The sequence below is a fragment of the Varroa jacobsoni genome, unplaced genomic scaffold (genome assembly GCF_002532875.2).
Source record: "Varroa jacobsoni isolate VJ856 unplaced genomic scaffold, vjacob_1.0 scaffold_90, whole genome shotgun sequence".
Lineage (NCBI taxonomy): Eukaryota > Metazoa > Arthropoda > Arachnida > Mesostigmata > Varroidae > Varroa > Varroa jacobsoni.
The window spans coordinates 23,831-50,143 of NW_019212992.1; the positions used below are offsets into that span (position 1 = coordinate 23,831).

General features: G+C 41.0%; 1 protein-coding gene and 1 long non-coding RNA gene across 3 annotated transcripts in view; both read left to right on the forward strand.

Moving 5' to 3' along the window:
* Positions 1-39: 39 nt before the first annotated feature.
* LOC111264007 (pyrokinin-1 receptor) overlaps positions 40-26,313 on the forward strand; it is a 117,401-nt gene continuing 91,127 nt past the window's right edge. For both annotated transcript variants that reach the window (XM_086969887.1, XM_022839597.1), the window contains exon 1: positions 40-470. The gene's annotated coding sequence lies outside the window, so the exon portion shown is untranslated. The remainder of the gene's footprint in view (positions 471-26,313) is intronic.
* LOC147753944 (uncharacterized) lies at positions 21,853-24,205 on the forward strand. The gene is made up of 2 exons (XR_015312526.1): positions 21,853-22,039; positions 23,527-24,205. It is a non-coding gene; the product is annotated as an uncharacterized LOC147753944 (long non-coding RNA).

Here is a 26,313-nt window from a genome sequence, read left to right on the forward strand (position 1 = left end):
AATAATTCCCTCGTTCTATGGCTGTGTTACGTAGGTGCCGATGTTGTTATGTCCGACATACAAGCTGTGGTGGCATTTCCACTGCTTCATATTTGCCCCGCTGTCCGATTGCTTCTTTCATGGTTATCCTCGCCTCGCCTCGGCCCCAACGAACGTTTCTCGAGCTGTTGGACTATTTTTCTCCCTCGTGGAGGCTTTCGTATCTCGAACAGCCCCGCCAGCTGTAATGGCCCAATGGGCAAATCGGAACATTGCTGGCCCTCATGGTCGGCACTACAATATTCGCCGCCGTATCGTCAACGGTTGGTAAAACACAAATGTACAGGGAATTAGCTGTGGATGAGATACATCAGGGCAAAAGACACCAGTTCATTTCCTGTTAATGCGACGCGTATCTGTCATGCGGCGCACGTTTACTGAAATTCCTCGCATTTGCCATCGGCATGAACGAAATTATGGTCCCTGTTAATGTAAGTTATGACAAACAATTAGATAAAACTTAAATAGTTTCTCTTGAATCAGCAAACACCTCTTATTCATCATCAAATAACCCTACTTGTTCTGGTATATTGACTATTCGTATCATTACCATTATACTGTGTATGGCTAACCTTCTTGATCTCGCTTTGTTACGTGTTCCATACGATGTTCTAGCTAGTGGATAGCCAATAACCAACCGAAAGTAAAATGACAAATAGTGCTTCAAGTCGGAGCATTGACACTTCGCTGAAGTAACCGCAGTTGCGTTGTGGACTTTGTTCAGTGGATGATCTCCATAGTAACATCTCGTGATTCTGAGCTGGGTTGAGTCGATATATAAAAATTATAGGCTAAGGGTCAGCCGCGGAAAAAAGTATTATTCGCTAGACAACGAATCAGTTCTCTCAAATTAACACAAACCCAGGTTCCGCAGTTGCATGGGGTACGACCTTAGCTAGTTATACGCTTCCGTGTTTTTAATAATAATAACCCGTGTTTTTCAAGCATTTGCAATAAGGGTTCTAGTTAACTTCGAGAGTACAACATGCTCAAGATAAATGTAAAGAGACTGTCAGAACTGATCGGACGACATTAGGCTCTACGAATGATGCTCCGCTCGTTCGCTTCAGCGTCGAAAACGCGATTTCTTCAGTACCTTGAAGATATTCAATGTTTTTCAGCCTGTTTAACTGTGAAGTTTTTTTTACACTTAAAATCTACGGCTACCAAGCGTATTGTCTTGATGAGTAATACAAAATAAACGACCGAATGCGGTCTTTCGCACCCTAGTGTACCTTTATGGGCAAACGGATATGCCAATTGCGGCGCTCCTATAGAGTTTCCAACGAAGCTGTGAATGATGCTACCACCGGTGTACTAGTAACGACGAAAATAATAATAACATGACATAAAAAATATACATTTTATAACGTACGAAAAGCTTTGCTGTGACCATTTTGTTTGTCATGGCGTGTTGATCGTTCAACCGAAAAGGCAACGAAAAGGATTAAGCGCGAGACCCTATTTTAAGGGCTAGGCATCTAGAAACGGAATTGATTGAGAAATTGAGCATTTTCGCTCTATCGCCTAACAAACGACAATTGACTAGATGTTCGCAGACGACTCTCCTTTTTCTTTATCCGATCCCCGTTCCTCGTAAATATTTGGCCTTTTTTTTTGTGTACACGACTGTTTCTTGTACTTTGCAACGTCTCCACGGCTGGTTCAACATTTAGGCTAGTTTATGTTTTTCGCTTTAGGCTAGTTTATGTTTAAAATTTAACGTCGCTTAATAGCGCCGCGTAATTAACCCGAAGATCTTCTTGTTACAATACCGCTAGAGAATACTGTATACGTTACTGTAAAAACATTGACAGCTTCTTTGATGTAGGGTACCTCGATATACACTCTTATTAGCCCATGTTGTGGAGGATGACTTTACTTGGCCGGATATTTCATGAGGGTCCATTAGCGGCTAGGTACCCATTTATACTCCTACGTTCGAGGGTCATGACGCTACCTTCCTCGACTCACTAGATATACCCAGTAGGCATTAATGCGTTATGCCTGGAATTCTAATCTAAAAGAAAGTAATATACTGTTTATTGAGTTGAAATAAAAAATAAACTCATTTTTGGTGCAAATTTTATTTTGTCTGGCAGCCGAAGTAGTTTATTAAACCATAGCCTCTATATTGCACATTGTTTTTATGTAGATTGTGTCTTCATAGATCCACCTAAAGCCTTTTGCAATGCACCACAATACGCACGATTGAGCAAGGCTTATAGAAACTAATTGGCCTATATTCGTGCCCCACTAGGCCTTAGTTTTCGTACTCCTAGCTTATACAAGGCGAGACACATTCTGCTATGTTCCTTGCAAATTAGGACAGCTTTACTTAAGAGTTGCGTGCCAATATTTTTACTGTGTAAAACTGAGGATTGCTTGTCGCGTTTGGATATATTTTATATGACGCTATAAATATGTGTCGGGCTTTCTGTGTCGCAATAATCTATATCCCTAGACAGGTATGATTTTCTTTAGATGGCTATGTGCCGACCATTTCGAATACGACTCCAGCGGCTGTTAAATTTACGGCGTGTCACCTTAACACATCGAGGAAACACTGTAGTAAAGCTCTATTACTATCATTACTAAATCTCAAACTGTTTATAATGGACAAAAAAATAATTTCTGTCATCGGGGGAAAAAAAGACAACGTTTTTTAGAACACCAGTGAACGTCTCTAAAAGGTAGCGATGTTCAATGTTTCTTACTTGCTTAGTTTGTCAAGGGGTTCAACATTTACATGGCAATTGAATGTTGTGATTAGCTTTATCCTGGAATAGCGGAATAGATGGGCGCCGGCAACAGTTCACCGGTAGCCAACGATAGTGGCTAAACTGTAATAATGGCGCAATGTATTGTACACAGGGGAATAAGAGGTACCTGCGGCAAATTACAAGATGACTAAAATGTCAGAGTGTCTAACAGTAACTATAAGTTGAAACAATTTTTTGAACAAAAATAGTAAACTCGCTAATCAAAAATAATAAAATTGCACGATAACGAAACTCACGAACGAAATTTAAGCATTCGTTGAAACGGAGCAGTGGAAAAACGATATTGAGAAAACTTTATAAAGACAACGTAACTGGATAATAGAGACAATGAAACACGATGACAGAGCGGCATAAACGCGTTTCTGTTCGGGATTCGGGTTCAAGCCAAACAGATTTTAACTTGCTTTAAATTAAATTGGTAAAAGTAGCACTATTGTATATGTGTGTGTGACATTCAATGTGTTTAGTACATGTATAGTTCCGGGTGTTAGTAAGTGAATGCTCTATATAAGTTGTACCACGTTTGTGCCGTATCGCTATTCCGTTAGTTGTATCACGCTAACAAAAAAGTTCGTTTACGTACATGTTTGTATTTATGTGATCTTATTTGTTGACAAGTGAATTTTCAACTATTCTTTACAATTTCTTTCGAGCTATTTTCGCTTGCTTTATTAATTCGTAAGTTCTTCACAGTTGGCTATAATATTGTTTTTATATGGCCACGTCCGAACTATCCACCCGCATCACCATGCAGATTCGTAGGGCGATGCACGAATCTACCCAGATAGGACCGGCTATGACAGTTCAGGGCGAAGATGACTTCCTAGTTACAACGAACAATATATATAAGGCCTCACAATTAGGTTAGGGTAGAGGGTTAAATTTGATTTAGTATTCTCTATGAAGCCAGAGTCTTCGTTGACTCGCCATTAATTTTTATGGTGCAACTTCGCTGAGCGTTACCCAGAGCATATTAATTGTAAGCATTATAAATTCTGGAAAAATGACATAAACACGCCCGATTTACTATCTATAGCGAAGTTTGACTCTGCATTATAGATAATTTAAATCGAAAGTCAACAAAAAGTAAACATTAAATCTCTTGTTTCCCTTTTTTTTTAAAATCATGTTTATGTTTTTTTTACTCCGCATTTCTCGTTTTACTGTCCGTATTAAAAGACCTGTTTTGCCGAGGTCGATACTATATCAAACAGCTGAAGTTTACGGTGATGTTTGTCCACAATTGTCATTTCTTCATGTCCATGTGCTCCACGACCCTGATATTTCTGCTTATTTTTTACCAGACGTCAGTCGACGGATTATCGAGAGCCTTATCATGCTACATCCGTAGGTATCACATGACTAATCTTAACAACGATCACTGGGTAAAGAACATTTGAAGCTCTGAAGCTAACCGTTTACAAATCTCTAAACGTAAACTGAACAAACAGATTGGAATTGAACAAACTCTCGCCATTGATTAGTAATAAGGATTATGTTTGAAGATCGTTGGTAACAATCTTAACGATACTTGACGTACTTTAGGATATCTGGAACGTCCCTATGATGTTGCCAGCCACCTTACAACAGAGACGTACACGTGTTGAAAATATTAGGCCAACAGGAAGAGGACTGACCCGAGCGCATCTGATTGGTATAACCCTTTGTTTTTCACCCTGTCAGGCACCTTCGCTTATATATCTCATACGAGATTTCGGGGCTGCTTATCGAAGAGGGAGAAGCTCGAAATATATAAGTTTCGAAGCCCCGTAATATTTTTCAGACAGCCATTAAGTGGACAGTATATTACGACACGGCTACTGAAATTTAGGATTTGGGTGCCGTACAACCTGGATGAAGATAAGGTGTTATACGTTATTTACGTATATTAGTATAAAACAAGCAAGGCTTATCTGATGTATAGTATATAATATAATATTTAACAGTATTGGTTTAGTGTCAGCGCATCATCTCTAATCATTGCGTCGACTGAAATATCATTAGCTGGGATTCGCTTTTTTGCTTATTGCTTATTATAGATAATTTACACTGATGCGTATACTATAGACGTTTTATATATGAAAAGGCCAGAGGTGCTCTGTTTGATTTTTTTTGTTTTTCTCCTGATTTTGTCCGAACTGTGCCTCTGGCGCTGATTCAACAGTGCCACATCTGACGATACTTAAAACGAATTTGAAAAGAGAGATTTATTTTCAAAGCAAAAAACGTTTATGTTTTACTCAGATTTCTTATTATTTAAAACTCTGAGAAATTGGCGTAACATTCACCTAACAGACAGAGATATTCTGTAATATACGGCCAGATAAAGCCATTGAAGCTCATACTGCAACTCGTCTTAGGAACTTAGAACTTCCTCAAAAAGACCATGCTTAATACGGGTTGGTTTTTTTATAGCATAGATTTTTTTTATCATGTTAGGCTTTTTATTTTGTGCGAACTAGTCTTTTGAGTAACTTCTTTAAGTATAGCACCAAGGACTTACTCCCACTAGAAGCTCTAAACGAGGTGTAACTTACTGAACTTATTTATGATTTCTTCAGCATATCTATAAAACAACATGGTAAACATTTAACCATGGCAACCTATTCAAAGAGATATGCATTAATCATCCAGACTGCGTCAGCGCTTATTATTCGCGCAGGTTTCTCGGCTTTACTGTCAATGACAAGGCACATAATGTGGTAGTCCTTTCAAAATTGAAATACTGTTCTCCTGCAAACTCCCCGTCTTCATAGCGTTATTCTAGCCCGAACCTTGATAGCTTTTTTTTTTGAGACGAAATCCTCGTAGTATTCCAATTGATCCTATTTTTTAAGACGCTGAGGCAACTTCCGACGGAAAACTTGTGTCAGAAATACTTAATATTCACAAAAGTCCTTTGTTTCAAGTTTCACTTGACTTTTTAATCAGCTAAACATATAATTTCAAAAAATGTAAACCTATCGCAAGCAAATACGTTTCATATATTAACGAACAGGTACATAATTTAAGTTTGAATATTCCTTAATAGACGATCCACAGAAAACACTGCTTTAATCTATTGTATTAAGCCGTATGAAAATTTTCCGTGAATCGTTTGTCATAGCAAATCTGAGAGTGCAATTTCAAGTATCTACATCATTGTTTACCAGTCAAGTTCTAAGGTTACGTTTTTTGGAGATAACTTAATTTGTTCATCCCCTGCGACCAAATAAACGCACAATATATTATACGCGAAGCCGTACGGAACGTATCAACGTTTATTGCTAAATGGAAAAGGGTTGCAATAGCAGGGTTAGGAGTATCATTGAGAACGTTTACATTAAAGACATCGCGAACGTGGCTAGAATTGTTACATAGAATAGAACATTAAACATGTAAAAATATTCACCCACTTCTTGAATGAAGTCTGCAATGCACATGTGCCTTCGATGTTACCCAAAACTATACTATAATTTTCTCAGCTAACCTATGCAAAGCAGGTTCGGCTGTTCTAACCTAGGCCCGGTCTTGTACTGGCCGTAACTGTTTTGTCACTCGATTTCATCACTATCGTCGGCCCAATTGCGTACGATTATGGCGCTGCAGATTATTCATTGCTCTCTTTTAGCTGACCGACCGCAATGCTCGAGACAACCTGTCACTCCGTAAACCTGTTTCGGTAATGGGGTTTATTTTAGTAGTTTGTTTATCGAGGACTCATTTGGGCTGTCCAGTGATCCTAATTTAGGTACTGGATTTACTCGAAGGACTCGCATACAGCACAGAACTTGCTTATTTCATTTAACAGAAGAAACAGAGGCATTGAGCTAATGTCTTAACTTAGCTTGTTTACGATTCAGTTAGATAAAATAGGTGGAACTTAGTTAAGTGTCAGTAGAAGATTTGCTGGCAAGCGTGTCAAGAAATGTTTATTAATATTTTTTGTAAATGCTATGCTTTTCAACGTCTCAACACAGTCAGATGTCTTTGAGTGTCAAGAAGGCTGATGAAACGTATGGCATTTTATATAGTTTTTCGATTTCTGCACACACATCCCGCTAGACTTGAAGTTTTTTTTTCATTCGTTTAGTAATTGTAGCTACATAATTGTTTCGACACGTAAACCCTATTACATAGTTGTTAAAGTTCGTATTTTGTTAAAGATAATGTTTGTAGAGAGTAAGGCAGTGTTATATTCTCGAGTTGGCGTAATGCAAAACATAGCTTACACTTTGGCATACGAACAAACCGATGTCGCATTGTTTGTGCTGACAAAATAGACGAAAAAAAAAAAAAAAAACAATTATTTGCAGAAATACACTCAATACACTAAATTACGGTGTCTTATATACAAATTTTTTAAACGTCTAACATCGAATGTACATAGGTATTTAGAGTGTGGTTGAACTTGTAGATAGACGAGACGTGCGACTGAGGAATCATAGGATATCAACGTTACCTGCGCGATGTTTAGTATTCTCTGCGCAATTTTCATCGGTAATGCGTTAGCGACTATAATCGGTAAGCTGGGTCGAGTCTTGGGGGGTGCGTATCTATCATTTCAACCAGATACCTCCAGCACACAAGTTGCCTTTTACAGTTATTCAGAACGTTATGAAAGGTTTGTTTGAGTAAACCCACAACCTTTTTCCTTTTCAATTGGGTCTAGTATCTGTGAGCACGAGGGCTAGCCGAGGCTTCATTGCTGATTCGCTTGCCGCTGTATGCACAGGATGGGAGATGAGAATCGCTCGAGACAAATACTGCAAACAAATACCATTTGAATCAATAATCATTTTGATACGGGTGTGATGAGTAGTCGTGAGGAAATCTATTACGATACTTCGAACAGAACACGAGTCAAAATTAAGCTATTCCCTTTACAGGAGCAAAAAAATGTGTGTCCTAGCGTAAATGCACACTGGTCAACTCTTCTAAGAAGCTATGCCGGTTGACTGTGTCACCTGAAAACAGGACGCTATATAATTAACCGCGAGAAATTAGCGGCTACACACGCCGTAACAGGCGGGGTACATTTAATATATATCGAAGAAACTAGTTAGTTTGGTTAAATTACGGAAACGAAAAACGGCATTACGTTTGAGTATTAGAGGTAGACAGACAAAGTTCATTGCGACGGTTTCGAAACTAACATGCCGCTAAAAAAGAATTTGAACGTCTATCGAAATAGGCACCCCCCTAGCTAACTCCTTCTTTTACCTCATGTTATGTCGTACCCATGCGATACTCCATATAATAATGACAAACAGTGACCATTACAGACAAATATCTGCAATGGTTTTACTGTTATAGTGTTATGTGTTATTATTTTTCTACTACCATTATTATATTCTATTATAATTATTCTTCATAATGCAACACATAGGTGGCAAATGCATGGTTTTACCTCTATATATATATATATATATGACGTATATGTGCTCGAGGTAAGAATAGCTGTTATTGGAATATGCAGCCCTTCTTGCCCTTGTCGACACGAAGCACTCATCTCCGTTCAAAATCCCCGACCCATTCTTTCATCGTTAGTTATCCCGAGGTAATTTAAGGGGCGTGTCGCTTGCGTTCGAGCGCCCGTTTTACATACTTTGTACGACAGAGGCCCCGGGAAGAGGTCGTTCAACTTTCATAAGACCTTCTCTGTGATATAAGACTTGCTGTTGTCATGGGCGTTCATTCTTCAGTGACTGTTTATTTCTATTCGTTTGAAAAGGTCTTCAGTGAATAGTGATAGCCAAGTACAATGCGAGCATAAACATTGGCTAGTGCAAGGTACACGCTGTACGTTGTCTACGTTTATGGCAGGCGACCGCTAGAACGAAAGTTATCGACAACTCCATACTTTTAGATATTAAATGTTTGTGTCCATATTAGGCCAGTAAAAATATTATTGTCCTCATCTCTATTGATCGTAGTGTTTGGTGGGCTCTGTCTAAAAGCAAACAATGCTCGGCTTCTATGTCAAAAAAGATCGACTTTTCTGCAACCGATTGCGGCTTTCGGTGCATTCGGTGACATACATCAATAAAGCTACGATAATGTATAACTGGCAAGACAGCCTTCTGCCTGGCAGATTCAGACAGTTGTTGAAAACATTAATACGACTGAAGCTCCACCTTATTGAAAAATAGTTTCGGTCCTGGTTTTCCCATTCGATCCGCCAACTCCGCCTTTACTCTGACGATAAAAGTAGATCAGGCACCCTTCGAGATGTCGTTAAGTTGACAAAATCTCTCGACAGCAATGCCCTCCTCACAACATCTTTTGCGTCCGTATCTATCAATCAGTGTTTGTTGATTACCTTATTTGAATTGCGTAAAGATACTTTCGGCGCTTAGAGCGCTCATAGTTCTCGGTCATCGGTAGAGGACTTCATTCAAATGTTTTGCATGCAGTTCCACCTGTTTCTGGTACAAATGCTACTCAACATTGCTTCGAACGGCTGGTCGTATCCCGCATTGAAAAGTCTCTTTTTACATCCAGATCAAAACTGGTAGTTTTGTGCCTAAAATATAGCAGGCAAAATTGCTGTCAGTGCACCGGTACAGATTTAGCATTTAGTCGAGAAAGGCTTTACAAATTGATGCAATAGGTTGTTAGTCTACGGCTTGCAACTGACGAAACAGTTTCTCTTATTCGGATTTTTTGTGAGAAAGATTTTAAGGATCATAAGTGGTCTAGTTGTTTCCAATTTCATTGATTCCAACTTCATTTAATATAAGTACTCATGAAAACGCCAACCATTTTTGAGGGATCTGGGAGGATTCGAACCTGTAGCGGTTTCGAATCTTTTTATGTAAGATTTTTTAGTAAGAAGTAAGCCAATTGTAAATGGTAGCTTAGTATGCTAGTTTGCAGGCCTAAGTTTATCGTTTACAATGTTAAAGTTCATACGCCCCAACAATATTTGACGGTTAGCCACAATGCCACCCTTATAACTTAATCACAACTGTCAGAATAAAGTATTTGAATATATCGATCGTGCTTGATTTTATGTACGACGTGAATATCTATCTGATCATCTTAACGGAGTACAAAACATTGATCCAAGTGCGCTTCTATCATGCAAAAGATAACCCAGAACCCACATTGCAGATGTTGCTGAAACGGTTTACTAACAGCTTTGCTCAAAAGCGACATATCTTCCAGATAAAGTTTACGAGTCTTCTGTAATGTGCGCGAGTCTTTAAGATCGGCAATGAATCGTTTTAGGAGTCGAGTCCTTATGTATGTTTGGTGGATCTTTTTGTATATATGATAATTAGCACAAAGATTATAGGTCTACGTTCGAGTAATTGCTTTACCACTTGCGTATGTTTATGAGTTTAGATTCTCGCTTATTAAGGTTCGTATTTTCAATCATGCTTAAGAGCCGATTCAAGACGCGTGGCAGGTATAGTAAACCAGCCCGTATTATCGTCGCGCCAAGACAACAAGCCAGTCACGGAAAGATAAATAAAGTCCCGAAAAAAAAGCCGGTTCGTGAACCATAGCTCGACATCTATCGCCACCTAAAATAAGGTAACAACAAATATTGTTCTAAAAAATACGTTAACTTACGAGGTCAAAGAACTTCTTACACCCTACATGAAAGCCTCTGATCTGACTTCAACTATTTTACCGACCTGACGTCTTCGGCACACTCATGTTGATGTGCTGTTTCCACAGGTACATAATGTCCCATTTTTCTAGCCTGCATCACTTCGTGGTAGTAGAAATAAGTCAGTAATACGTTAGTGTGATACAATTCTGATTTAAATACAGTAGGAGCATTTATGTTCTATTCAGTATAGATGAGTCTAGAATACAAACCTAAGCCCGTATTTACTAGCAAACTCGTTGAGTTAGCTGATTGCACACACTCAGCTATCAGGCGTGTGATATTTTGCCTTCGAACTTAATTACAAAGATTGCTTGCTGCAAAATTTCCTAAATGCGGGAGTCCTATATACGAGCTCATATAAACATTTGATATCGCTGCGCGGTCCTCTTCCTGGCGCAATTCTTTTTACTACGTCTTCGTGTCAAATTTCTTATCTTTCCTATTTTATTTGTACCCTGCCACGTGGTCTTCCTTTCGACACTTGTCCTATCCGGAGAAAAGAGCCTGAGCCGTAATTGAAAGTCACCTTACCGCTGAAGATCATACGCGTCGTTCCAGAATGGGCAGTACATAAGATTTATTGATTCATTTCTACCTGTGAGGAATGTTTTTTCCTTGAGAAATCTACCAGGTCATCACCGTTTCCCACATTAGCTTTCACTCGATTAATAACACTCAACGTATTTGCCAAGGCCACAAGTAGAGGAAGGGAATACAAAAAAATAATCACTGTTCCTTCTTTGCGGCATGTGCTAGTGCTTGATAACACAGAAACCTAATCCAAACTTGATCCCGGCCTGCTAATGGTCATCACGATAATAAGCAGCACAGAAGTTTTCTCACTTTGACTAGCACATGAATGCACAGGTGTGCATATCTAGATGCACAGGTGCCTGCGCCAAAGTAGACCTCAATGGACATCAGTCGCACTTGTCCACTGTCGCTCGCCCCATTGCGTTTTGTGTCACGATGTCTTGCCGAACGGTAAAAGTCAACGTCGGAAAACTATGGCCACCGGATAGCACGAGTGCGTATCCCGTAGTAAAGTAAGACCTAGATGGATTGTCAAAGCTCCTAGTGCATTTAGCCTTAACGATCAGTAGGTCTGGCATGCTTCAGCGCTTGCCTTTTTCTGCTAGAAACGCTAGATTTAAGGATGATGTAGGTGAATTGAATAGATCGGCTATAAACGACACAATGCGTTTCAGAGTTCCGATTTAGTATCAAACGTCAACGAAAAAATTACGCTTTGTGCGATATCATTGACCGCGTTCTGTGCAAGCTAGGAACTTCATCGCCCGACTGCGATGAGTCAGCGCAATTCACGCTAAGTGACATTCCAATACATATATGTATATGTGTATATATATATGTATATAGTTGTTTATTATTGTCGACTGTATTTAAAACAATGTTATATAAATTCACGTCAATCGGCCACGAAGCGTTTTTATTGCTTTCGATAAATTTCTCTAAGAAAGGTATAGCTTTCAAAATTAAATCCTCTTCCCGTCAACTTATTTATCTAAAAGTACTATTGTTTTTTTAATAACGAATCCTTACCCGGATAAATGACAGCAACCGAAGTGCGCGACACAGCTTTCAGGTGCTAAGCGAACGGGTCGCTGCATCACTTCCGTGGATTGATGTTTTTCACAGCTGTTTTTTTTTCAAAACAACAACCTATGCGAATGTCAGCGAGTGGAACGCCAAAAATTAACTGACCGAAAATTAAGCGTGCAGCATAGGTTTAGGCCAAAATTTCTGTTGTCTGCCCCCGGGCTTTCACAAGTTGCAACATGCACCTGCAACCAAATAGTCGAGACAGAACTTAGACACTTCCCTCGTTTTACGCTTTAGTGCTTTTCATCCTCTTCACATTTAGTGGCTTCCCATTGTACAGCTGATGGTAAGAGTACATAACGCAGACAAGGGATTAGCACAAAAAGGATCCGATCGTTTTAAAAGCTCCAACTTCTGGCAAGGCGTTCAAGTCAGTCCTCCTAAACCTATAAAGTGCGCAGATCGGTGTGCATCCAAGCAAAAGAAAAAATAAAACAATTATTATAGAAAATAGCATAGGGTCACTGTATCAGTTCACCACGGTGACCCTGACTGAGCTAATTTATATTTAGCTTCAGGAAGCATAAACCAGAGTACTGGATATGGTGTTCCGTTGATTTATCAGGTTAACAATGGGCATTACACAGAATAAAACTAGATAACTGGCCTGATATTGCTGCGTAGGTATCTCAGACGGTTTCGGATCGAATAGGTAAATGTCTGACCGTCACAAATTCATATGCACAATATTCAAGTGCTCATACGTATCCATAACGTTTCCGCTGTCGTAAAAGGGAAACTTCTACCCAAATAGGATTCCGAACAAATCGTCAAAACAATAGGCTGGTGAAATAAAATCACGGGTACGTCTCGTCGTATAGGAAAAGGTCTATTCAGGATCCACATACCACAACAGTGAAGGGTATATGGAAAAAACATGTGCGACTAGCCTGAGAAGTTCATTTGAAGGCCGGAAAACCTATGATGCCAAAGGCCTATTGGTCAAAGTACTTCCGGGACAGAAAACAGAAACCGTGCAAAATTATTTGTCTTGCCATTTTCTGTTGTCACTAAACTGCTTTTTCTGAAGCAGCAATGATCATTGCCTTTTATCGTCATATACATATAATGAGTAGACCATGGATGTCAGCAGTGCTTAGGAAAATATGTAGATAGAATTGGTATATCTGCCACTTTGTTAAAAGTCCTGTTCTGAAGCCTTTCATAGATTTTGTGATCCTCTCCAGTTTCAAGCCTCGTCAACTAAATTACATCCCGCAGCGTACTTTGAAAGCTTAGTTAATCTTCTTACGTACAGATTCTGTCTGAAGGACTATGTTTTTTTATCTCGTTTATATTGTCTCTCCTACTATCTAATATAAGTTAACATTTTGAATTTTACATGTGGTACTGCCGTTGAGTGTTGCTTTAGATATTCTGCTACTCCGCTACCATAAGATTTCCTTATCGAAACATTGCGCACAGAAACGATTGAAAAAATCCAAGCTCTGACTCTACAACGCTACAAAAAATTAAATAGCGATCTATTCAGTTCAAGCTGAAGTTTTCTATCTCAAACGCGTGGAAATGAAGAATCATTTGAAAGGCTTATCTTCGGAGAATCAAACGATGCTTCTCTGTACAGATAGGCGAAAGACTGTATATAGACTGGATACCTCTTCTTGCAGATCTGTTTATACACAAAAAGGAAATGATGAAGCCTCGCATCCGACTCGCAATGCGGAAAAGTTTCGTATATAGACCTTGGAACGGAACGAGCTTAGATTTTCACGGATTTACATTACATCCTAGTAAGTAAAACACGTGCATTTATCAAGTCGGAGTAAGCTGAGAGATCGTTCAGCATTTGTCTCATAGCAACATCCACTAAACTATTGTGAGTCACATTAGAACAATGAAAAGCAAAGATGCATTTCCGAGAAGGGAATATTAAAAAAAAAAAACATTCAAATTTAATATTTATTTCATATAATTTTACCTTGACATACGCACAGCCAATAGATCAAACATAAACAAACTCGCTGAACCTCGTACTATATAATGGTAGTTGCAATAATTCGAGATCACAGCTCAGAGTATCCTCTCGGAGAGACCGAAGACTGACAGACTAACCTAAGCTTTTGCATGTTGGCATTCGGTGAAATTGTCGAAGCATATCCTGCACTCACTGCATGTAGTCACTAGTTGTACGTTATATTTAAGCTCTAAATGTAAATGTTCATTTGTTAGAGCGGCCCTTCTTGCGTCCTGAAAGCTGAATGATGTCGTGGTTCCTAATTTTAGGATGGCATATATCCACTTAATTGCCACAATAGTTAATTGTGTAATAATACGGCAATTAATAAATTGTCTATACATCATTCAATCACGTTCCTTTCTTTATTAGGTGAGTTTCTAACATCAACGCTTTGATTTGAGTACGTAACACAAGCTCATGCATTTCTAGTGGTTAAGTATCAGAGATCAGATTGGTCCGTAAGGCACGATTTCGTGTAAATGTCCGACAAAAAAAAAAACGCATTTCCGTTTAATGTTTTTCTATTGGACAAAAATAAGTTCGTTTTGTTTTTTTGCAAAATAATTATGGAACGGAAGAGACCATGAGTTATTAATGATAGATTCTAAAATAGCTAACGATAGTGATCTATTGTACACAGACGTGCGAATCGTGTTGGGCTGATCCTTTGCCAAAGACTACTACATCATAGTAGCTGCCGCTAGTCCTATACTGATCATTTAATTTGTACACCTAGTACCGTGTGGGAGACAGAGAATGTAGTCTATGTAGTCAAAATATAGCATAGCACCGTCTGCATTAGCGGACTAGGGCCTGAATACTGAATGCCGCCTGTCTGGCGTCAGCTCCTGTATTAAGTTGAAAGTGTTTTATAACTGCAATAACGATATCGAAATAGCCGTATAGCAAAGGCATCTTACCTGCAGACACATAGACATAATTAGTATATCTTAGTGAACAAACTCAATGACCTTTCTTTTTTAAAGGAGGTTGAGGGCGAATGCACTATGCATACCAGACTTCACAGATGTGTTGTTTGTCTGGTACGGTGGGACTCTCACCCACTAAACCCTGGACCCCTCAGAAACTTGGGCTTTGGTTCCGAATATAGTTTAATATTACTTCGAAACCATAGCTTGCAGGAACGGGCGTTGGGCTACTATCCCCTTTGTCCCGTTCCGGTCTATCCTCCGTTCGAGCTCCCCTCCCCTCCCCCGGGTGTGCTAACTCCCGGGCGGGGTCTTGTCCCCTGCCCTTCCGTAAAAGCCGGCCGTAGAACATCGGGTCTTTGCTCGTCTCGAGCTTGTCCTTGCGACACGTCCTTTCGAGCTGTTCCTTTTTTTCATAACGTCATCAAAGAAGGCCGTAACTTTATTCCAGTTTCCCCTATCCTTTGTCATCATATCCACCATTTCCTTTACGCTACTCTTCGTTGAGACCTCTCTGTGGACCTGCTTATGTCTGACCTCTTTTAGTGCCTGGCAATAAAGCACAGTGTGCTCTACTCCGTCTTTCATGCCGGACGCGCAGAGTACGCAGGTGTCCTCTTGCACTTTGCCGATCGTTACCATGTAGGTCCGAAACTGTCCGTGGCCTGACAGAACTTGGCGGGAGTAATACATAAGCTCTCCATGGGTGCCCCGAGTCCATTCCTTGACATCTGGAATTAGATGTCGGGTCCAGCTACCCGAAAACTCTCTTCTACTTGGTCTTGCGGATTTCCCACTGTCGTTGCCATTTGTCCATCGTGGCCTCGCGGGCCATGTTATTGTTGTTGTTTTCGTTTCTCAAACGACGTTCCGCTCTTTCGCTGGCAAGCAGACCCCATGGGACCATTTTAGCTAGTACCAGAGGAGCTTCAGTTGACACGGTTCTGTACGCTCTTGCTACGCGTATTGCAACTATTCTTTGAGCGGCCAGCAGTACCGTCGCGGTTGGCTTTTGTTCTCCATGTCTCCACACCGTGTCTATCCATACTGGGGACGCGTGTAGCGCCGTAGTCTCCGCTACAGAGGCTAGTAGTCTCCGGCGACCCTACTCTAGGCAGAATGCGGGACAACTTGAGGGCTGTTCTTTCCGCCTTTGCAGCTACATGTTTAATGTGCTCCCTTCCATTTATCGCCGTGTCCAGCATCACGCTGAGGTATCTTGCTTTTCTCTGGACACTGTTTTGGACATTTCCCAAAAAGAGATTGAGCCATCTGGTCTTCTTTTTCCCAGTTAGGTATATTGCTTCTGTCTTCTCCGCGGCTAGCCTTAAGTAGCGTTCCTCCATCCACCGGTCTACCAGCTGGAGGGAAACGTTTGCTTTATTTTCTAGGTCACCTTCTGTCCGGGCCCTGATAATAAGAGCCAAATCATCTGCATATGCAATAGTTTCCATCCCTTCCGGTAGATCCGCTATTTGTAGCACGCCGTCATAGGCTAAGTTCCATAGTGTTGGTCCAAGGACCGATCCCTGCGGAAGCCCAGCTGTGGCCCTGCATTTTATCCCGTCCACCTCCAGTCTTCTGTTTTTTAAATATGAGTTGATGACACTGCGTAGATACGTAGAGATCCCCTTCTCCTCCAGTGCGGCCATCGGTTTTCCCCAGTTCGTGTTATTAAAGGCATTTCTAACATCCAACAGGATAAGAAGCACGAAGTTTCTAGTCTTCAACTTCCTATTTATCTCCTCTCTCGCTATCTTAAGGGCTCTGTCCACAGCTGCGAGTGTTGAGCGCTGTTTCCTGAAACTGTACTGTGCTTCTGACAGTGCTTCTTTTTCTTCAATCTCTTTGGTCAATCGGGCGACTATGATGCTTTCCATGGCCTTTGCAACCGTGTTCAGCAAACAGATCGGTCAAAAGGCCGTCGGCCCTGCTTTATTTCCGGGCTTTGGGATAAGTACTAAGTTTGCTTCCTTCCATACGTCCGGAAAAATCCCTCGTCGCAGGATATCGTTCGCCAACTTTTGAAAGATCATCGGCCATCTTTTGATTTGCATGCGGACCACCCCTGGTGGTACGCCGTTCGGTCTAGGTGCTTTTCCTGTCGCTATTTTTTTTCTTGCTTCTGTCACTTCTTCCAGTGTCACTTCAGGGATGTCTTCTTCGTCAACCTCGAACATTCTGTCACCCCTCCAGGGCTGCGCTGGGAACAGGCTTCTCACGACGTTCGCCACTACATCCGGAGGGAGCGGTGGCGATTTTGTCTTTATTTTACTCCTTACGATTTGATACGGAAGTCCGAAAACGTCTCGGACGACAGCCTCAATCAATTTCTGCCAGGATCTTTCCTTGCTGCGTCTTATGTCTCGTCTTAGCTTATTTCGGGTGTCCTAGTACCCCCGGAGCTGTTGTAATGCTCTCTGTTGTACTGTTTCTGATCGTAGGTCGTTCGTGCGTCTTTGCCAGCTTCTTATTCTTGTGTAGATGCGTCTTTTCCTCACACATGTTTTCCTGAGCTCCGCGATTTCCTTATTCTACAAGTGTTTTGGACGGTGAGGGTGCCGCTCGCTTGATGGCAGCCGATCAGCTTTTGAGCATGTGTCGATCATTAGTTGTCTGAGTTGCTGCGCTTCTATCTGTAATACTCTACTTCCTGTTCCGTGTGCCAAAATATGTTCGCATCTTTTGTCTATCCCTCTTTACAGGATGGTGCGGTCTAACTTTTTTGCTTGCCATCTTCGTGTCTCTCTCTCTGCCTTCTGGTGGGCTTCTCTGAGCGACGTGGAAAGATATGTAACGGTGATCACTGCCGCTTTCCTCTTCGTTCTGTACTCTCCACCCTGTTGTAGAAGCTATTGCAGCATTGTTTACCTATGAAGGATGGGTAAGCTCTATGTTCGCAGGTAAAAGTCTCGCTGTCATTTAAAGCCACAAGTTCCTCTGCTGCCATCCATTCCTGCATTACTGTTCTTCTTCGCTCATTATTTCTACTACCCCATGTTACACTCGTTGAGTTAAAGTCCCCCGTAATGATGATCTTCTTCTTTGTGTTATGTCTTTATATGCTTTGGCTAAGGTCATCCCGGAATCTTTCAAATTCTTCTATTGATGCAAAAAACAGCACGAGTAAAAGAGATCCACGTTTTTGACCTCCACCCAGGTGAACCCGTTTCCTTTTCCATTTCTTCGTATCACCGTTTGTCCTATGCCACTCCAATATATGGCAGTGTCCTTTCTATCGTCCGTCACCACAGTCCCTTTTGTAGATCCTATTCCTTTATTGTTCGGTTCCGAAAGCAGGTATAGTTGAATGCCGTATTTTTGAGTCGTCACTTCCAGTAGGTCATGGGCGGTAGACGAGCGGTTTAGGTTAATCTGTAGGAGTCTGAACTCCATTTTGTTGGTTGTCTCCTCTTCCACTATCCGCTATCCGCTTCTGTTTCTTTGACACTTCTTCGGGTCGTCTAACAGTCTTTTTTGCCGACGGCGTTATGAAGTTTTCTTCGTCAATAGTCGGTCTGTTTGCGCTCTTCTTCCTCTTCTGTGCTTTTCCGTCCTTTTCTCTCCCTGTCTTATCGATAGTCTCTCCTGGCTCTGCCGCTCCTTCTTCAGAAGAGGGGGCTTTGTCGTTGTCCTACTCTCTCCTTTCCGTCTGCCTCGAGCTCGATCCACTAGTGTTTTATATTTGGGGCATTGCATTGATGTGGCTCTATGGCCGTCAATCTGCATTCATGGCGATAAGGGGTCCGCCTGTCACAGCTATTGGCTGGATGTCCTGTATTCCCGCAGTGGAAGCATCGTATTCCTTCTGCTTTGACTTTTTCCTTGCACTAATAGGCTTTATGACCTTCTTTCTGGCATCTGAAGGAGTTCGGTATCCTGACCCAGTCCTTTATCTTGCATTTGTAGGACCCCATTTACACTACTGTTGTCTTATATGCTCTTTGCCAGTGCGGTTGGTACTTGTATCAGTGAGTACCAACTGTCTCGTGACTGTCGAAGGTCCCTGACTGTTATTTATGTGCTTGTCGGCAATCTCAATGCGTTTTTTTATGTTATTCGCTATTCTGCTTCCCACAGCTAGAGGATCCACATCCCATACGACCATAGTACACAGATTTGGCTTTATACACACGTTTGGTTCCATGTCCTCCTCGCTTTTGAGGATGCTGGCGATTTTTAGGGCTTCATCTTTTATTTGATCCCGTACCCTCAACAGTACATCTTCTCCTGCACCTTGCGAGATCCCAGTTTTCCCGTCGATTTTTGTAGGTCTTAGTTTCGTGCGTAATCCCGCCAATACCTCACTGTAGGATCTGTTTCCCCCTGTTTTTACCCTTATTGTTGAGGTCTCCTCTTATTGTTTCCCTTTTGCCATCGGTTCTTTCTTCTTCTGGTTGTTTTCATGCTTTGGAGTTGCGGACCCTCCGTTTGTTTTTTGCATAGCTTCATTTCACACCCAAAATATTTACTATACACTTCGAGTAGTTTCGTGATGGCCTGAATCATGGTCTGCTTGATCGATCACTTGTATTGCGCGTGATTTTTTGTCCTCTTTCTTCCTTTATGGCTTTGAAAACTTTTTTGGTTATTTTTATCAGACCCTCTTCTGTCCCTTCTTTGTTAATCATACCTACTAGTATTTTCCTGGTTGCATCCTCAGATATTTCATCCCCATCCGCTTCCCCTGACATAAGGTTGCAGGAATTGCTGCTCGTGAATATTGCAACACTATCGGTTGTCAATTTTGCTGCCTTTTTAGCTCCATGGATTTGAGCACTTAGTTGTTTCAACAGCTTTTGGTCCCTCTCAAGGCCCTTTTCAATTATTATAGCGCTTGTGTCTCTGATAGCAAGGACACTTTCTTTTGTTGTGTTAACACATTTAAAGGCTCGTTGGGACTATCCCTTCCTTGCCACTAGCTTAAGGTCTTCTTCTCTTTTTGCTGCGGCTATTTCCGTCTCTATCTTTGCGTCCCTAATCTCTTGTAGACGTTCTTTTTCCACTATTTTATTGCATCCATTGCAAAGGTGGCCTTCTCTGTTTTCCCTGTATATTTTTGCGTCCTCCGTTCCCCTCTGTCTATCTTGTGCATCATGTAGCCCTAATTCCTCTAGCGTCGTAGCGTCTTGTTCCTTCAGTCTTCCTCGTCGCTTAAGCTCGGCCTTCGTCCTCAGCACCTCTGTTCTAACCAAGGTTCTGGCCGCTCTGGTTAGTTGTCTAGCGTTTTCCTTGATGTCACAAGGTGTGACCCTGTGTTTGTCGCATAAAATTTCTAGGATTCCAGAGAGTCTTTTTCACTGTATCAATGGCCTCGTCTACACTTCTGGATTCTATCAATATTTCCTCTTTAGTCTCCTTTCACCTTTTATCCGATGGATTTATCTCCTCCATGTTATTTGGTGAGACCACTTCTTCCATCGTTCTTTTCCTTGAGTGTGCTTGTTCTTGTATTTTAGACGGGGTTGCCCCCTCGTAATTTATTTGCATCTCTTCCTTGTCTTGTACTTCGATCCTTTGTACCTACTTTTGGAGTTCTCCTGAACGAGCCTTTGAATTTGGTCTAGCCTGTTCCCCTGTACCGTCCTTATCGGTTGCCTGTCTTGGTCTTGCTGGCGTCCTTTCATTCAGAGAAGTTTTTTTGGAGGAGTCTTTCCCTTCCACTTCTCGGTTTCTCCCTTGTTCCTTTTCCTCATGTGCATAGGTTCTTCTTGAGCTGGGAGCCCCGCCTGCCAGTGGCACTGTGATATCGGCATTTATTTTTGTCTTATTTTCCGTGTTCTGAGTCCTTTGTATCTTAATCGGCTCCTGGATCACATATAGCGTCGGTCGTTCAAGTCATAGGCATTCTGACGTATCTTTATCACTAGGTGAGGTTTCTCACGTGTGGCTTCAGCAATGCTCCCCGAATATTGCTGCGGGATCCCATCCGGTCGCCATCCAGCACTGCAACAATAACGGGATTTTCGGTCAGATGATAGGACAGCCAGGTGGTGTTGGCTGGACACCCGGGTCCCTATACTATCTGCCACCCTGTCAGTGTCTCACAGTTTTATCATGGGATTTGTCATATTTCCTCCGGCTTTCCGATCCTCCAACTTCCTGTCACTGTTCTCCTGCTCTTCAGGTCGTTGAAGCCTCATATGACTTGGCTTTTCCCGGCCGCGAGAGTCCTCGAGGGCCCACTGTTTCCGTTTCACGCCGGGGTAAAGTAAACGGTGAGGATTTCCCTAAGGACTGGCTTTGGTCCGCGCCGGATATCGTTTACCGGTACCCATCATATCTAATAGGCATTCCCCTATCCGTTACCTGGTAACGCGCTCGGTAGGGGTCCAGCAACACCCGCCCGATCCTTCGTTAGGGCGCTACTGCCAAGGCCTGAACCGGGCCTTCCGGGAAACTCGCTGACCTAGGCGGAATTTATCGCACTTTAGTTGTATGCGTTTTTTCGAACTAGTCAATTTTTTATGTACTCGTATTTTTAATATTTAAAGTGCATCCAACGTTCATATATATTAACTTTATTATTTTATCTGGCACTAGTAAGCTACAGGCTGGAAACGAATTACACAAGGTTATCCTAAAATGCGGGTTCTACCAGCAGATCAATCCTAATAAGTAGCACTGCAGCGTTGAACAGGGCACACAATATTCTACACACTGTTACATCATAAATAGGTATACTGGAGGCAATATTCAACTTCCGCTTAAGCTCTTATCATCTACGTCGTGCTCAATCCATACGGTGCAGTCACAGCGATATTGACGTATCCTGGAGACTGCCGTGTTTCAAACGACCTATTGTTTCCTCTATCCTGCCTTAAACACAACTACATCATTCCCCAATGATAGTGTAATCTACGACTTTCGCCTGGATGTTAACAGCTTCAACTCTCATGCCCAAATATAAGCTGGCTTTACAACATATCTCGGTCAACTATTCATCCGCAAATTTAGATCATCTTCTGGATAGGAGGGCCATCTGCTTTATGGCTTTAGTCTGCCATACATGCCTTTCGAATTGCGGCGTTATACACCAACAAGCATCAGCAGCAGCAGCAGTAGCAAAGGCGGTTCGATGCCGGTACGTTTTTCGAAGGAAAGCGAGTAACCTAAACATGGTTTCACTGCCCTGCGCCACGTCAGCTTTTAAATTGATCATCTTTCCGCTGAGCGCTCATTCCATAGGTAAACTTATTTATGGCAACCGTCAAATAGAGAAAATGAGCCGCTTTCCATAGTTTTTTGTGCAGAATTCAGTCTTGCAGATTGCAGAGTGGAATTAAATAGGTTCAAGACATATGATACCAAGGGGTGCATGTAACAGCGTTTGCAGTTATGAGACTATTCCATTTGTACGAAATACGCGCGCACACATGCTATAAACAATCGGTAAGAACTGGTTCCATCGTAGGCTTTCACGTTAAGAGGGAGAATTTTAAATACCGGGTTTACTAAGAAAAACATCGGGCACAGGCGCACACACCTTGACCTTAATTCAGGAGTGGGTACTTTGCTCATGGATAAAAATAGACAACCCAAGATTTCATTCTCATGAGATACCCATAAGTGCTGTCAGTTTATTTCAATGAAGCAAATTGAAGTAGTTGGCTGATCTTATATCTCAATGCATTTCTAGATGTCATCATTGAAGTTTTGCCTCAATTGTGTCTATAGGTTCGTTCATTCTTTCTTTTGTAGTGAAAGTCATCTTTTTATTCACTCCCATTTCAATGAAAGTGCTCTCCCTATATCGACCCATCCCCTAATCTTCTACAGTTTTACCAAAGTCCATCATTAGACCAGTCAACTAACCGGCATCCGCAACGGGCTAGTTTCAGTGAATATTTGTTAAGATGAAATTTGCCAAATTCAAAATAAGACGTAAAGCACAATTTACAAAAAGGATTTGAGTGGTGACGAAAAACTTTGTTGTTTCGCCTTATCTGCGTGAGAGTGGAATTGTTTTCAGTTAATAGTAAATAAACAAAAAAGACACGGTAAGTTTGCGAAGCTTTCAACAAGTAATTAGGATTGTCCATGTTTAATGGGTATAAAAGAAAGAGTCAGCCCGATTCTGACTAAAAGTATATAGACGGAGGCATGCAGATAGGTAAACTACTTTTCGGGTTGGCAGGAATGAGAAGAAGACGTAGTCATAAATGCGGCTCGACGAAAACGTAATCCCATAACATCAAGGGCTCGTTAGAATATGTTTGATAATGTTTAATTAAGCTTCTACATACAGTAAAAGGAATGCAAGTGCTTACAATTGGGGAAAGTCGCTTTCCAGGCTAAGGCAGCATTTGTATCAACTTGTGAACCTACTTTTCTCCGAACTTTAAGAAGGTTAGGCCTTAATTGAAAAATTACTTTGTCAACCTACCTTGCTTTCCCTACATCATAAACAAGTCTTGTCCTCTTTCGCTTGTTACAGCACAGGCAGAGCCATATGTCATTTGTTGGTATTCTGGATAACTCATAACCGCATTTTGTCCATTGTTCCAAAACTATAAGTGCTTCAAACTTCCTATCCTTAAACGTTTACGTTTCTTCGTCCTATCGTTGTAGGTGTTGCTAGGTGCAGACGTGATAAAGGTTCGGAAATGCACGCATCTCGTTGATGTGAAGCAAAATACTTGGGCTGTTGTCGCAACGGATGAAACGCCTAAAAAATTGTTTTAAAAAAGCTCGTTATTTCCAAAATTCAAATTTGGTAGTAATATAATTGAAAAATGTCTGTCATAGGTACTGATAAATAATCATCATAGATAACTGATAAAGACTCTACCTAGGAAACACGCTGCCCAAAAGCGTCCTTATAATATGAAATAAACGCCTTTGCTGACCATTGCATGAACGTGGCTTGACTTTTTGTCACGGAACTTAATCATATGGAAATATATATTACAAGTCCCAAAAATATTTTGCTAGGTTAGAAGAAAAACAATAGTATTTTAGGTAACAAGAGAACATCATAACTTAATCATTTGATTTTCGAGCATCAGTATAAAAGTTGGTTCACTGGCGGGATAAAGGACTACACCAAACCGAAAAGCAACATGGTCAGCAGATCATATGTTGTTCAAAAAGAGAAGCTTGAAGATTCACCCGGAGTGTCGCCCTTGGAAACTCAAACATGCCATCATCTCTGCCAGTAAACACAGGCATTTGACGCCGAGTACGATCTTCCTATTTATATATTTTTTAAATGTGGAATAAATCATACGTCACCGTCCGCTGCTTTAGATGAGGTTTGCCTTGAGCTTCTGCGAGTGAGATAGATAAATTATAGAGATGAATCATCATATCTCGGGCGTGAGATACAACAGGTTCAAAGCAAAGAAACAAACATTCGTTTGTATAGTTTAGTCATGTTTGTTTGACACAGTAAAACAGTAGTGGCAGCTAACGCGGTTGCCCTTTGATAATTTAATTAGGTTAAAGTATAAGATTGAATTTGGGCAGTGCCTTCTATTTTATTGAGAAATTAAAATATTTTAACTTTATTCCAGCGTACTTATAACTTGTATTTTGACTTTTGCTTAGGTGTAATATCCCAGCTATGAAGTACGAGCGTCGAGCCGACACGGCCTCGTCGTAGGTAAATAGACAGCCGTGGCAGTTCGAAGCCGATAGCTTTTTTAGTCTATAAAAGACTACTTAGAAAGGGTTTTGGGGCTGTAAGTTCTGTTCCTCTCCCTATTCAGAACGTTGTTTTTTTATTATATATATATATATATATATATTTTTTTTTATGCAAAGCTGTACTTCTCTCGCGTAGAGTTTAGAACTTCTAGCTCACGCACTGCTTCAAAAAGGAACATATTGAGATGGCTTACCACCGATTCCATGATGAGTTTCTGTGACCAAAAATAAATTAGAGTGAGATAAAATGGTCTCAGCGCGTGTTGCACTGTTGTGCCATTATGGATTTAAATGGGACCAAGGATATCCTCCAAAAGGTACAGATCTTGAGACAAAATATCGACCCTTTCCATGCACCAGATCACAATTATATGAAAACCTTTTTACATTGGAGGCATTTAGTGAAATTAGCGAGTCGGTGGCGATGATCTGGCGATACTTGTACATAAAATCCGTGATGATTACTATTTTTTATTATTATTAAGGTTCAAGATTAAATCAATTATTAAGCATATTCGAAGGCAGATATGATGATTTGTAGATGTTCGAACTGAATTATCTATTCAAAAATACTTCGGAACCTCATTTTGTCCCCATTATCAAACTAAGTTAAGATAGGGAATAAATATATTTACCTTGTAATATTATTATACGAAATATACTTACTACAGTTAAGAAAGACGCATGTTCTCCCATAATAACCTTGCTTCTGGAGTGAGCGCATTGTGATATCCTGCAGCTCATGGCAACAACCTCTGGCAGATTCCAGCCTCTACAATAAGATAGCAATATCTTCGTTGGATCAGTCACAGTCAGATATGATACTATGGCTGCTATATACACAATACGCGTCACTCAATCACAAATCGAATTCAATATTTCCTGACACATTCTGCCAAATGAATTAACCCAATCTATAGGAGCATTTCGATTCTTTTTCCTTCTAATAAAGGGAAGTCCGTTAGGGCACCTTGAGATCGCTTCATCATATAGGTATTTATGAGCTCAGATCGCTTATCAACTTCGTATTGTTATGTTTGTATTCGCGTTAATGCTAACATATCGTTTAGTTGTACTTGGCGCAGGTAAGCACACATCGTATAATCCAGACTTGAAAGTCGAAAATTATAAACGTTGTTAGACCGAGAAGGTCGGCTAAGGAGCAAAAATCTATATATTGGTCGTGCCTTACTAAGCAACGGCGACTCCCTAATGCGCACGTGTGATATAATCCCACCATCCGGAAATGAGGCGCCAGCAGACGAAATTTATACAAGAATATTTCGTGTGGAATAACAACAGCCGGAAATGTTGGTCTTAGTCTCATGTTTGAGCATCCGTCTGCATTCAGCTGTTTGCTCATAGCACAGTCGTGGACCAATGGGCGTACTCGGTCACCTGATCACGATCAAATCGTATTTCTAGGTAAGCAGAAATGGGAGACCCATGTTCCTTCGATCCTAGTTTAGCATCTACTAAACACATACGTGGAATTTGTTATTTTAATGAGAATTGTTAGATTTTTGATGGTCGTAATAACCCACAACAAGCACTCTCGCTTGTCTCGATTCACTAGCTAGTTAATGAATACTAAATAAATGGAGATATACTTGCTTGTTGCTGTTCTACCTAGATAGGTGTCTCTATAAGTGGCAAACTTTCATCGCAGAGTCACGTAAGCGTATCGGGAAAAAATTACAGGCTTCGTCT